This window comes from Sturnus vulgaris, chromosome 10 (assembly GCF_052056855.1).
Source record: "Sturnus vulgaris isolate bStuVul1 chromosome 10, bStuVul1.hap1, whole genome shotgun sequence".
Lineage (NCBI taxonomy): Eukaryota > Metazoa > Chordata > Aves > Passeriformes > Sturnidae > Sturnus > Sturnus vulgaris.
Window position 1 is genome coordinate 5,329,171 of NC_142252.1, and position 5,335 is coordinate 5,334,505.

The window sequence follows — 5,335 nt, forward strand, 5'->3', positions numbered from 1 at the left end:
CAGTGGGGCTACACCTCAGGAGCCTGGGCATGAGTCAGGTGATCCCTCCCTTCTCCTCTTCCATCTTCCCATCTTCTCCTTTCCTCCCACCCCACGTCTCTTTATTCATCCCTTCCCCTCCATAGCTAATTCACACTTTTGCAGGGCCTTTTCATCACTGCCACTTTTTCTGCTCACCCCTGCTCCGTGTGAAGGAACGAGGATGTCACTTGTTGGGGACCCCGGTGGCAGATGGCAGCAGGGCTGAGCTGGGGCTCATCCATCACTGGGATAGCAGAGCAGGGCAGCTGCTGCCACTTCCCCAAGGATCGGCATTCCAAGGGTGAGCCCAGCCAGGTAATTGCTGGAGAACAGAAGGCATTTTTCATTTTTCACCACTGACACGGAGGAGGGGGACAGGGCTGGGCTGTGCTAATGCCACAGTGAAGGATGAATTCATCATGGGTTCTCCTTTTTTCCTTTTTTTTTAATCCATCCTGCTTTGATCAACTCTGAATTATTCCCAAATGCCAAGCATCTGGTGAGTCTACAGCAGAAACCTTTCCAGCAGCTGAGGCGCCGGAGAGCAGCCAGGCTGTGCCAAGATCCTGCTGCTCTTGTCATTGCCATCCTCATCACTGAAGTCAAAGAGTCACAAAATTCCCACCCTGCCTTCCAAGGGATCGTGGTTTGGGTTGTGGTGCTGCAGGGACATTCCCTTGTCCGAGATCCATCAGGTGCAAACAGAGATGTGGGAAGTGAGGAGCCCATTTCCCACTTTCCAATCCCTGCTTCCAGCAGGAGCAGACACCTGTGCCAGATCCCAGTGAAGAAGCCCCCCGAGGCTTTGTGGTTCAGGGACCTCATGTAGGTGACAATCCCACAGGATGGAATTGCAGTGACATCTCTCCCAGCTTGCTCCGAGGTTTTTTTGGTGCTCACACTGCTCTGGCTTACTCCAGTTTGTTGTGGTTGTGCTTGGATGCCACCCAGGGCTGTCACTTAGACAAAAATAAACCCAAAAATGTTTACCAGGCACAGGCTTGTGGGCTCGGTGTAAACTTAGAGGGGACCCCAATGTGAGGAGAGAGAAAAAGAGAGAAATTAATCAGGGAGGGCAAAAAAAAATCATCTGTTCCCCTCTATTTTTAGTTTTAGACATTTGCAGAATCCAGCCAGTTCTGAAGCTGATTTCTAAATTTATTCTGTCCCTTTTTAGAGAACTTTCTGCATTTTCTCCCCCTAATTTAAGTCTCTTTTCAAGTATTTTTAAAAGTGGCAGTCGAGGCCAGCTTTGCCTATTGAAGTTATCTCACATTTGTCTTTAGGAAAGAACGAGTAAATCAAGGCATTGTCATGGGAATTGGCAGGACTATCCAAATCTTTATGCAGCAAAATTCAGTCCTAGGTTTCAGCTGTGATTTGCAAACAAATCCTAAATGCTGCCATCCTCCCCAGAATGCATCCTCTGTTGGGAAACAATTCTTGGATGGTGTCGAGCAGGAATTAAAATACTTTAATTGCTCATATTCCCCTGGTCTGCCACAAGTCATTCCTAAAACATAGAGCCATTGAAAGGTTTAGAAGGGACCTTAAAGATCATCTTTTCCCAGCCCTGTTCCACAGTCATTCCTCTAATTTCAGCCATTCCAAAGGACTAAATTCACTAAAGTCAGTGGCTCCCTTGTATTGCAGAGGGACAGTGGCACCAGCAGCACTGGTTTCTGCTCCCACTTCGGTCAGGATGCTCCATTTCCTCACGACCACGTTTAGGGACACGCATGCCCTCAGTATTCATTCTCCCTCCTCATGTTTTCCAAGCAATCTCCTCTGTTTTCCTTTGCTCCCTGCCCCTGCAGTTCTCAGTTTACTCTGCCTGAATCCATTCTGGCCAAGGCAGGAGGAGCTATTCCCTTCTGTCAACACTGACGGAGCAGAACTGATTCCACTTGCTCCATTCCCACTCCTGCTTCTCCCAGGGTGTAAGTTATTCATTCACAGGGTAGAGAGACAACTGTATTCCTTCCTCTTCCTACTTATGGAATATTTTGACATTTCCCCATGTCTGTTTTGATTCAGTCCCATCTTTAAATAAATACCTGCCTTTCACATGGGAAGAATTCCAGGAGCATTCCCGGGATGCATCGTTCCAGCTGAGTTGTCTCTGTCAGGATATTGAGGAAACAGGGAGAGTTTTGGGAGGGATTTTTTGGGGGTTTAGGCAGGACCACACCAAGGCAGCATTCCAGAGGTTTGCACTCCCCATCCTCTGTGTTTGGTTATCTTCTCACCAAAGACTTTCAGTGTTCAAGCCAAAAAAGGAACAGTACAATTTTCCAAAGTGGGGACAGGGAGGAATTCCTGGGTTTAATGGAATACTCTGCTAGGAAACAACAATGGGAGGATTTTTCCAGCCACGAACAAAAAAGCAATTCCCGGATTTGGGGAAAGTGAGTTTTTCTGGCTGTCCTTCTCAGCAATGTGGTTTTGGAATTTGGGAATTTCTGGATATTGCTCATGAGGAGTTTGGATTCTACTGAGCAGGAGAGGGCTCTGCTTTTCCTTGAGCCCAGGTTTGGGCATCTCCTGGATACCTGGAGGGATTTCCAAGGTTTAAAGTACAGAGAGCAGACATGGGTCACTTAAAATCCATGGTCTCATCCAGGAGGTCCTGTAAAGCCAACCCAGCTGCCAGGTGGGAACCTGCTGGTGCTGTCTTCCCTTCCCATATTTCCAGGCCAGGTATCCTGCAGAGACCCAGAGCACCAACAGTGACAATTTGTGACAGGCTGTGATTTGTTGTAAAAAAAAAGCCAAATAAATGCCTCAAAAGGCTGGAACCCAGACGTCCTGTGGGATGTGGCCCTGTGGCAAGTGGGGCTCTCTGCTACTGGTGGTTACTGGTACAGGGCAAAGTCCAAGGGGGAGGTTAGGAATACCCAAAATTCCAGGTCTCAAGGGACATCCAGCTCCAGGTGGCACCTGCAGAGCCCAGTGGGATGTTCCCTCCCTCTCATTTATTCATTTCCCTGTCCTTGGCCACATGGGAAGTGCTGGTGCTGCCCTGCCGTGACAATTCCCACCTCCCCAGGAGCTGCTCTCACCTTCTCCTCACCTCATCAGCCAAGCCACGGGTGTGCTCCCCTCCCTGCAGGCCTGGGGGATGGATTCCCACTTCCCACGGGAAGGCTGGATCTGTGCTTTAAACCTGACTTAGACTGGTCTCAGCAGAGCCATAGGTCTGTGCCCCATCTGGGGAGCTTCCCAGAGTTCCAAATCCTTAAGAAAATGAAATTATCATTGAAATTATCTTTGCAGCACGTTATGGTCAGCAGCCCTGATGTGTATTTTGGATTGTCTATTAAATACCTGAATTTTAGCTAAAATTTCTACTTTAATTATGGTGAGGTTATCTCCCTGCTGTAAAGGTATTTGAGCTTTCCCTGAAGCATCTGGCTGGGACTGGGTGGAGTTTTCCAGGCTCTTTCCAACACCCATAGGGAGCACAGAGCAGAAAACAAATTGTTTTATGCATATTGACAAACAACCCTGTTATAAATTCATCTTGGTACTTCCTAGGTGTCAGCACTCCTTATATTAGAAGAAAAAGAGAAGAAAAAAAGAAGAAAAAAAGACATCCTTTCCCTCATTTTAATGTTATTTTAGCCCTATTTTCTTGCAAATTTTTATTTAAAGAAGGGTTGGATGGGTTTGAGGGAGCACATCTGGTTTGGGGTATCCACTCTGCTGAAGGATGCTCTTGGAGAAGTTTGGAGTAAGTTCACAAACCCAAAACCAAACCTTAGGATGGGTTAGTCCATGGCATTCCCAAGCCATTCCCAGCCCACACAGCTCATGGCTGCTTGCCCAAGCTGTGCAGGAGGACACAGGGGCCAGCTCATGCCTTTTCCTCCCCTTCCCTTGCTGGAAGGAGCAGATCTCCTGTGGAGAGGAAGGTCTGGACAAGGGGATGGGCACCTCTGCAGTGTGGAGGGTGTGAGATGCACTCAACCCCCTCTACCCAACCAGCAGTACCTTGGTACAGGCTCCAAATGGGGCCAAGAATTCCTTTAGGAAGCCCCCAAAGAGGGAGGAAGACCCAGAGAATATTGGTGCTTAAGAGCTTGGATCCCCAGTGCTGTGATAACACAGGAACAGCGGTGGCTTCTCCAAGATTCAGTTCTCAAGGAGCAAAGGACCCTGTGGGTTCAAGGAGTCTCATGCACACCCTTCCCACTGTGTCCCATCTGGCCACCAGCCAAACACTTCATCCCACAGTTTTGGCCATCTAGGTGAGCCCTCCTGGGCTCTGCTGGGCAGCATGGCCGGGATCTGCCCTGGACATGGGACATTCCTGTTTGCTCCTTGGGGCTGAGAGACATCTCTGCCAGTGACAGATCTTTGGGTGAGCCTAACTCCAGTCCTCTCCACTTTGCAGCTGACTCTCCCCTGGAGCTGGGATATCCCCCAAAGTTTGAGATTCTCTGCCTGGACTGAGAAATCCTTCCTTACCCCAGGCAGAGAGATTCTGTGCTCCCAGATCCGTGCTAAGCTGCTCATTGCAGGTGACTCAATACCACAGAAATCCACTGAGTTAATTCCTGTAGACCTAAACTGTTGCTGTCCAAGTCTGGAGCTAAGGTTGGGCTTAGCCATGTTTTAGCTCCATCAGGAGTTTAGAAAGCGAGAGGATGTTCTCTGAACCCCATGGCTCAGTGGGAGGATCTCTTTACCCTTTTGCATCTTCAGACTCCATGTGAATCATTTTGGCTCCATTCTACATCAGTTTTCCCTTGTATCCATGGAGCAGCTTTGTCATTGCACTTTGTTGTATTTTTATAAATTCATCTTAAAAGTATTTTTGCTAATGATGGCGATTCTTTGAGCAATCCTAAATCCCTCATTCACAACAGGGGGGGGGCTGGTCCCTCCCACTCCCACCCAAATAACCCAACCCAAACCAGCAGGAAGGAACAGCTTTAATTGGAAACATCCCCAGCTCTGCTGTGCTCAGCAGTGCCAGGGTCGCTAATTCCAGGGGAGCTTGTGCAGCAAATAACAGGTTCCTTCTTTTTTTTTTTCCTTTTTATCTGGAAACTTAGGAGCAACAGGTCGGTGTTTCTCCTCACATATGCCTCCCATCGTTGCCTTTTGTTGTTTTGGCTGCAGCTTTCCTCGCAGGGCCCCGCGAGCTCACCGAGCAGCAGATGGCCTCCTCCTTGCTTCATTTCCAGCCCTCACTTTTTCCCACACTAAACCAGACTTTTTCAGGCACTACTAATCCCCTGTGCCTGTCACTGCTGGAGAAAAGCATTAATAACTCCAGTTATCCTGGAAATATCTGTCACCCACATTT

At 48.5% G+C, this 5,335-nt stretch overlaps 1 long non-coding RNA gene across 1 annotated transcript; it reads right to left on the reverse strand.

Annotated features, from left to right (window-relative positions):
* Window positions 1-1,638: 1,638 nt before the first annotated feature.
* Window positions 1,639-4,899, reverse strand: LOC148222554 (uncharacterized). The gene is made up of 3 exons (XR_015805640.1): window positions 4,492-4,899; window positions 3,095-3,258; window positions 1,639-2,726 (listed from the first exon to the last, which is right to left on the reverse strand). It is a non-coding gene; the product is annotated as an uncharacterized LOC148222554 (long non-coding RNA).
* Between the last annotated feature and the right edge of the window lie 436 nt (window positions 4,900-5,335).